Below are 9,724 nucleotides of genomic sequence, written 5' to 3'. Positions count from 1 at the left end.
CGTCTGTAGGACAAACTTTGCATGGGTGGAAGAAGTGATCATGGTGGTCTGAGCTAAACGGACAAGGTGATAAAGGAATGTCTATCATTTCAGTTACACAGCAGGTAATAGGTATGGATAAGGTACATAAGTAATGGGGATTAGACCCTAAGATCTGACACTGATCCTTTGACTGGAGGTCCCCAGACCTCTGGTAGATTAAAGGGATTCTACCATTAAAACCCTTTTTTTTGTACATAAAACGTCGGAATAGCCTTTAGAAAGGCTAGTCGTCTCTTACCTTTAGATGTGATCTCCGCCGCCCCATCACTGCGAGAGAACTAATTTGCATACCGGTAAAAACCGGTATTTCTAAGGAACGGCGCGGCGGAGATCACATCTACAGGTAAGAGACGAATAGTCTTTCTAAAGGCTATTCCGACGTCTTAGCTACAAAAAAAAGGGTTTCAATGGTAGAATCCCTTTAAAGAGGAACTTTCATGTCCTCGGGCACATGCAGTATGCCCTGGGGCTGGAGATATTGGTGCCGTTACCAATGTCTGCCCACTGTCAGGAAGGCGTTCCTGACAGTCTAGCTGGGTTTTGAGGAACACCCCTCCTGACTGTACTCGTCCATAGACTAGTACTGGGGGGGCTTGTTCACACGGAGTAAACATTGCGTGCCGCGTTTACGGGACGTTTGCGCCGCGATTTTGACGGTGCATGTTTGCGGTCGCCTTAGCACCACGTAAATGCACGTGTGAATAGGCCCTAAAGATGGGCCATGCCAGATGGAAGAGAAATGGCAAGCAGCCATGTTAGTACAATGTCAAGTAGCGTTCATTGACTTGGATCCCATTAAGGAGAACCTGTCACAGAAGAAGAATTCCTATTTATGTACATTGTCCTGTACATGGGACCTCTATCATCTGTCACCATTGATCACATTGAAGTGCAGAGCACCACTTGACCCAAACCTTACACAAGAGATAAGGAAGTCAGTCCCTGGCATACTGGCCGCAAAAGCTCGGGCGAACCGCATGAAACAAATATCGCAAGATTCGCCCAACACACACTCATACTGTAAAAGGGGCGTGTTTTTTTTTCCTATTTACATGGTATCAAAAATGATTCAGCGAGTTATGACATGCATAGGATGACGCCACCTGGTGTTCAAAGTATATAGTGATGTGCATGACCACCTATTGATCTAACTACTGGAGGACGCACATGCTCAGTCCTTACATAGTGATCCTCTGGTGACTACTGGGCTTCCAATAGCTTTCTTGTGTGAACATACCCTAATGTATCTTCTCTTTCCTAGGAAAATATACGATGCTTGTATGAGCTGGTGGAAGCCACCCCTTTAACACTATACTTTTAAAGGGGTTACTGCAATTTTTTTTTTATCTTTAGGATAGGCCATAGACATCTGAATGGTGAGGGTCATCCAAAGCACATTTCATCATTTTTAGGTCTAGTGGTCGGTATAATATTTGTGGATTATCGGTACATGTGCACCTGATTTGTTTGAGAACACTTCTAACAGTTGTCATGAATTTAAAGGCAACCCGTCACCTGTATTATACGTTGTAAATCTTCTACCACCCACTTAGAGTGCTCTTAAAATGTGTCACCAAAAGAAACCCTTTTTATTAATGTAAATTAATATTTATTATTTTAGGATTTGCTTTTCAGATTTCAGGAAATGGTAAAATATATTTTAGCGTTTCCCACTGTTGTCCACTAGAGGGAGCGTCATCTGTTTACTGTATAAAGAGTTGTCTGAGATCCCATGTGCATTGGATACTGATGTCTATCCATAGGGTAAATCATCAGTAATCAGTATATGTCTGGTAGGGGCCCATCAACCAGACCCTGCACCGATCAGCTGATCCGGCTATCCTCGGCCACAAGAAGCTATATATGGTATACAGCTGGGTTAAATAACATAATACGGTAGCGTTTTATTTCAGGTTGTCACCGGTTGTGGAGCTACAGAGTATGTGTAGATTTATTATTTTATTTTTTAATATCCATTTGTGAGGTGTAAATGGCGACTTTTAATTATTGATGCGTCACTTTTTTTCCCGCCTCCCATTGATTTCAATGGGTTTTTCAAGGTGGACTCCACATGAGGATAGATCATGTTGCTACTTTTTTCCTCTAGCTAAAAAAAAAAAATCAGCTGTAGAAAAAAACTGGTATTGACTCGTATTGAGAAAAATTTTAATTTGTTTTTTGAGGCTGAATCCACCTTAAAGGGATTCTACCACTAAAACACTTTTTTTTCTAGTTACCACGTCGGAATAGCCTTTAAAAAGGCTATTCGTCTCTTACCTGTGGAAGTGCTCTCCGCCGCGCCGTTCGTTCAAAATACCGGTTTGTACCGGTATGCTAATGAGTTCTCTCGCAGCGATGGGGGCGTCCCCATTGCAGCTCGAAAACTCACCGCAGCGCCGCCTCTCCGGTCTTCGGTGTCCTCCCCTTGCCTCTTCAGCGTCTGTCGGACGCCTGCGCAGTATGCTCTCTGTTCGGCGAAGATTGCCGAACATACTGCGCATGCGCGAAAGTGCGGTGCCCGCACTATGGCTGGGACCGCTATTTCGCGCATGCGCAGTACGTTCGGCAATCTTCGTCGAACAGAGCGTACTGCGCAGGCGTCTGACAGTACGCTGAAGAAGCAAGGGGAGGACACCGAAGACCGGAGAGGCAGCGCTGCGGTGAGTTTTCGAGCTGCAATGGGGACGCCCCCATCGCTGCTCCTGCGATGGGGACGCCCCCATCGCTGCGAGAGAACTCATTAGCATACCGGTACAAACCGGTATTTTGAACGAACGGCGCGGCGGAGAGCACTTCCACAGGTAAGAGACGAATAGTCTTTTTAAAGGCTATTCCGACGTGGTAACTAGAAAAAAAAGTGTTTTAGTGGTAGAATCCCTTTAAATTCAGTGCAAAATTCCATGGGCACATATCCTAAAAATCCCTATAAGGGGGCGTTCACGTTTACACGCATGTCTACCCGCCGGGTCTCCATCCTATTTCCCGGGGAAACTGGATAGGGGACGGCTTCTCGGGAGTCAGTTTTAAAACCCACAAACCGCCGGTGTCTGTATGCAGCCTCTCCGCGGGGAAACCGTTACACTTTCCATAGACTACGTACCATCATTTGGTGGAGGTTATGGGATTATTATCAGCAATCTTATATGTATCTTTCCACTTCCAGGATAATTCCTAAGCAGGAATCAGTCACAAGGATAAGAACTATTGTGTATAGTGTATACATATACACGACCTTCTAGCCTGTACCGTATACTGGTATATGGCACTTCTCTACCTTAATAAACTCAAAGTGCCCTTAGTAACTGAGAAAGTATTCACATATATAGAGATGATACTGATTATTGACCCTCTTTGCCCTTCCATCCCACTGTGTCGCCTTTTCATGTAACAAAGGGACGTATAATTTATTGCCATAATAAACAAATAAACATGTATAGATGTCAGAAGCCATTATACCAAGAACAAACTTCAGCTGTATACGTGTTGTCATGGAGCAACGCCATCTGCAGGTCCTTTAAGTGACACACCGTGCTACACCAGGAACATTGATTACATAAAACGGCATGAAAAACACACAAAAAAACAGAGATCTAATAGGTATCGGTAATTTTACATGATCACTACAAGTAACCCTAATGAATTACCGCAAAGGGAGCTGACAACTCCTTTATATTGATATACTAGACTCAAGTGATGATTCAATTGATATTCAGTACAGTAGGTTATTGCGATGCAATCCAGAATTAGAAAGCGTAACGTTTCAGTCCAAGACGGACCTTCATCAGACCGTCAGATTGTTATAAAAGGAATGGGACATATATAGTAACTTTGATACTTCTCCTTTTTGATCAATCCACTCCTGGCTTTGGCTCCAAAAGCCACAGTAAAATCTGCAACAAAAAATGGAAGCAGAACGTCCATAGAGGAAAACTCTGCAGACTTTCAGTGAAAAGCGCTGTGGGAAAAAACATACTTTTCTGACGCGGCTTGCTATGTTAGGCCTTAGCCTTAAAGGGGTTGTCCAGTAATTGGAGAAACCCAGTTGGAGGCCAGTGGAGATGTAAAATAAAAATTACCTGTCTTCAGTGCTCCATTGTCCTCTGCCGGTGTCTCTTCTGTCTCATGTCAGTGCATCAATGATGTAAGTCCTTAAAGGGGTTGTCCCATCACAAGGATCCTATCTATACTGCTAGTTTATGTGGATTTAAGACTTTTCCTAAATGCATTGCTTTATCAAAACTGCTTTGTTTGGCCACTATCTTAATTTATTCACTTCATTGTTTACACTCCATTTCAATGGCCCTTGGGATTATCTGCTCATTTGTCAAGTGATGTAGCTGCCTGCTCTCAGGGGGGAGGGAGGGGCTGGGAGCAGCTCTGAGCTGTTTGTGTCTTTTAAGTATCGGAGCTTATCAGAGAGCTCAAGCATTTCTGAGCTCTTATCAGTCAGTTTAATTGAATTTGGCTGATAAGGGCTGAGATAGGGAGTCCCTTACCTCTGTATGTAATGCAAACTGACTCAAATCCAGCCCTGCTACATCAGCTTCACACTGTAGTAATTTATTTACAACCAATCCCATGCAAGTGAAACCCCGCCCACCTATGTGCTGAGAAAAGCAGGAAGTGAAGAGAGCACAACAGCCTGCAGGTTAGTGAACAAGTGTCATGGGAATACCCCTTTAACCTCATATGACCACTGAGACAAATCATTGGCCTTAGAAGTCGCTGGAGATGGACCAGCGGGATCACTCACATACAGTACTTTCCTTACCAGCTAATACTGAGGCCGCTCATTGGTCACATGAGGCTGAGAACTTCCGGCATCAATGCAATGGCAATGGAAACTGATGGTGGATAACAGGACGCTGGAAACAGGTGAGTATATTTTTTGAGTATAAAATATTTTTCTATCTATTGTACAGCTGCCCAGCCCCCACATACAGTAGGTTACTGCAATTCCTCGAAAAATTCAGATTTGCTGTATATGCCTATGGTAATTTCATTCCACAGCCACCATTGAAAGGCTAGTAATATGCTGGCCAGAGGGCAAGACTGTGGCACCGTAACGGAGCCTGGACAGTGGGGTAATGGAGCTGACTACTCTGCTTCTCCAAGAACAGGTTGCCTTTATCTAAGTCCCCTCTTGAGGAGGGGCCGTCTGACTTCAGGCTTTCTTTCCTCCGGTTATTTTGCTGACTTCAGCATGGCATTGTGAGTCAATTACTCTGAGCACATGATTTCCTCCTGGACTAGCTGGATATGTGACACATCAGTACTGACAGAAGACTATGTAATCCCCCATTGCTGTACTGTAGATTTACTGCAAGGGCGGTCAAACCTTACCAGAGTGGTGCTTATGGATCTCCAATGAACGGTGGAACGCTACGCACAGGGAGGCAACAAGCTTGATGGTTACAAAGTTCTCAACTGAGGCAACTTTATTTGGTTATGAAGTCTAACAAGAGGTGAAGAACTTTCTTAGACTACATTCACATCTGTGTGGAACATGAATGAGAATGACTTTTTTGTCCAGCGAGGCAACAGATACTTGACGGACCCCATTATAGTTAATGTTATGGTTAACACTGAATCGTCTGAAGGACTAAGCGTTGTAGTTTGCAGTCATGGAGTATGTAGTCATGGAGGTTTTGATGGTGTGATGGCAGTATACAGGTGTATTAGTGCTGTATAATATACACTGTATCAGTATGGTATGGATATGGTATGTATAGGACAGGCTTTAGGGCTGAGCTGAAGTGGTGCGGTATTCTATATTACTGTATATGGTTGAGTACTGTGAGGAGGTGTTATACATTTGTAATACAGTAGTACAGTAGCTGATATGCCCCATTAGGTGTAGAGACCTGGAGTGTGTGGGTGTTAGTACATCTTATGGGTGTGAGCAGCTAATATGTTTAGTAGTATACATATATAGGACAGGCAGATACAGAGCCATGGGGCATGTTTTATGTTACTATATATAGAGGTTTCTAACCAGAATTGACCACTGATTTCTTATTGCATGTAGACAGGTAAAAAAAATGTAAGGGGTGTTCCAGAAAATTACAAAATATATTTCACAGGGCTCAGAATGGGGGATCTACATACATATGGTACTTATGCTGACCGGTCCACGGTTCTGATGCTGCCTGGCTCCCTGCTGGTCTCTACTTTCTGGTCTTTTGTGACAATGTTTTGCTTATCCAATCGCCTGTACTGACAGTGACAGGCTAAGCAGGCATTTCCTGTGGGATGAGGGCAGCGGGAAGAAGAGACCAGCAGGACCCAAGCAGGTTTAGAAACGGGCTGGCATGGACATCGGGGATGGTGAGTAGGTTATGGCCACCATTCTGTGCCCTGGGAAATATCATTGAAATAAACTGGAAACCCCTTAGGTTGAAAGCAATCTGAATCAAAGTGGTTATTGCTGAGAAACCTGGAGAAAAATAGTTAGGGCATATCTGTGTGCAGAAGGCTACCGTATGAATTGGGATCTTGTACAGCCATAGACAAAATGTCCCGGCGGTTCATTACTGATATTAGGAGAATTCTCCAACAGATCTATCAGATCTATGAATAGCATGACAGTAACTGACAGCTGACTCATCTCATTGGAAGAGTTCCCCTATAAACACCAGGAATAGTCAGTGTTCGCACTTAAAAGAGCCTGTCACCAGGACCCAATATATCACCCCAGCCCTACAAATAGATAGGTTAGGTTCACTAGGACCCAATATATAAACCCAGCTCTACAGATAGATAGGTTAGGGTCACCAGGACCCAATATATCACCCCAGCCCTACAGATAGATAGGTAAGTGTCAGCAGGACCCAATATATCAATCCAGTCCTGCAGATAGGTAGGTTAGTGTCACCAGGACCCAATATATCACCCCAGCCCTACAGATAGATAGGTTAGTGTCACCAGGACCCAATATATCAACCCAGTCCTGCAGATAGATAGGTTAGTGTCACCAGGACCCAATATATCACCCCAGCTCTACAGATAGATAGGTTAGTGTCACCAGGACCCAATATATCACCCCAGCCCTGCAGATAGATAGGTAAGTGTCATCAGGACCCAATATATCAATCCAGCCCTGCAGATAGGTAGGTTAGTGTCACCAGGACCCAATATATCACCCCAGCCCTACAGATAGATAGGTTAGTGTCACCAGGACCCAATATATCACCCCAGCTCTACAGATAGATAGGTTAGTGTCACCAGGACCCAATATATCACCTCAGCTCTACAGATAGATAGGTTAGGTTCACTAGGACCCAATATATAAACCCAGCTCTACAGATAGATAGGTTAGGGTCACCAGGACCCAATATATCACCCCAGCCCTACAGATAGATAGGTAAGTGTCAGCAGGACCCAATATATCAATCCAGCCTTGCAGATAGGTAGGTTAGTGTCACCAGGACCCAATATATCACCCCAGCCCTACAGATAGATAGGTTAGTGTCACCAGGACCCAATATATCACCCCAGCTCTACAGATAGATAGGTTAGTGTCACCAGGACCCAATATATCACCTCAGCTCTACAGATAGATAGGTTAGGTTCACTAGGACCCAATATATAAACCCAGCTCTACAGATAGATAGGTTAGGGTCACCAGGACCCAATATATCACCCCAGCCCTACAGATAGATAGGTAAGTGTCAGCAGGACCCAATATATCAATCCAGCCTTGCAGATAGGTAGGTTAGTGTCACCAGGACCCAATATATCACCCCAGCCCTACAGATAGATAGGTTAGTGTCACCAGGACCCAATATATCAACCCAGTCCTGCAGATAGATAGGTTAGTGTCACCAGGACCCAATATATCACCCCAGCTCTACAGATAGATAGGTTAGTGTCACCAGGACCCAATATATCACCTCAGCTCTACAGATAGATAGATTAGTGTCACCAGGACCCAATATATCACCCCAGCCTTGCAGATAGGTAGATTAGTGTCACCAGGACCCAATATATCAACCCAGCCCTACAGATAGATAGGTAAGTGTCATCAGGACCCAATATATCAATCCAGCCCTGCAGATAGGTAGGTTAGTGTCACCAGGACCCAATATATCACCCCAGCCCTACAGATAGATAGGTTAGTGTCACCAGGACCCAATATATCAACCCAGTCCTGCTGATAGATAGGTTAGTGTCACCAGGACCCAATATATCACCCCAGCTCTACAGATAGATAGGTTAGTGTCACCAGGACCCAATATATCACCTCAGCTCTACAGATAGATAGATTAGTGTCACCAGGACCCAATATATCACCCCAGCCTTGCAGATAGGTAGATTAGTGTCACCAGGACCCAATATATCAACTCAGCCCTACAGATAGATAGGTAAGTGTCACCAGGACCCAATATATCAACCCAGCCCTACAGATAGATAGGTAAGTGTCATCAGGACCCAATATATCAATCCAGCCCTGCAGATAGGTAGGTTAGTGTCACCAGGACCCAATATATCACCCCAGCCCTACAGATAGATAGGTAAGTGTCATCAGGACCCAATATATCAATCCAGCCCTGCAGATAGGTAGGTTAGTGTCACCAGGACCCAATATATCACCCCAGCTCTACAGATAGATAGGTTAGTGTCACCAGGACCCAATATATCACCTCAGCTCTACAGATAGATAGGTTAGTGTCACCAGGACCCAATATATCACCCCAGCCCTGCAGATAGGTAGATTAGTGTCACCAGGACCCAATATATCAACCCAGCCCTACAGATAGATAGGTAAGTGTCATCAGGACCCAATATATCAATCCAGCCCTGCAGATAGGTAGGTTAGTGTCACCAGGACCCAATATATCACCCCAGCCCTACAGATAGATAGGTTAGTGTCACCAGGACCCAATATATCAACCCAGTCCTGCTGATAGATAGGTTAGTGTCACCAGGACCCAATATATCACCCCAGCTCTACAGATAGATAGGTTAGTGTCACCAGGACCCAATATATCACCCCAGCCCTGCAGATAGGTAGATTAGTGTCACCAGGACCCAATATATCAACCCAGCCCTACAGATAGATAGGTAAGTGTCATCAGGACCCAATATATCACCATTGTGATATATCCATTGTGAATTTCTGCCTTTATTGCTGTTTTTGTCAATATGCAAATGAGCTCTTTGGAGCAATAATGGTGTTACTACATTCTTATTTGAAGCAACTGCTATGCCCTCATTGCTCCAAAGAGCTCATTTTCATATTGACAAAATGTAAAACATTGTAATATCTCAGCAACAGAGGCAGCGATTCACAGAACATGTATTCTGTTGACAGACTTCCCTTAAACAGTGACAGTTCCTCAAGGCAAAAACAGCTGACAGCACCCCTATAACCGCCCGTATAGACCCTCAGGGACAGTGTTGATCCTTAAGCTGCTATAGCCAAAGTTTCTCCTTAAAGGGGTTTTCCCATCTCAGTGTATCAGCCAGGCTGCCTGCAGTGGCTGCTTCTCACATCCTGTATTTCTCTCACCCCCCCCCCCATAGAACGGGACACACAATCCTTCTGCAGATCAAATAATATACAGATGCTTGTACAGAGTGGACTCAGTGTTATCTGTGTGTTTACATAGAGAGATAACAGGCTCGCTTTTATTCGCAAAGTGCAATTAGCTGAACGGATTGTCCTGCCAGCACTGAGTAA

Source organism: Leptodactylus fuscus, chromosome 6 (genome assembly GCF_031893055.1).
Source record: "Leptodactylus fuscus isolate aLepFus1 chromosome 6, aLepFus1.hap2, whole genome shotgun sequence".
Taxonomy (NCBI): Eukaryota; Metazoa; Chordata; class Amphibia; order Anura; family Leptodactylidae; genus Leptodactylus; species Leptodactylus fuscus.
This window is presented reverse-complemented; position numbering follows the sequence as displayed.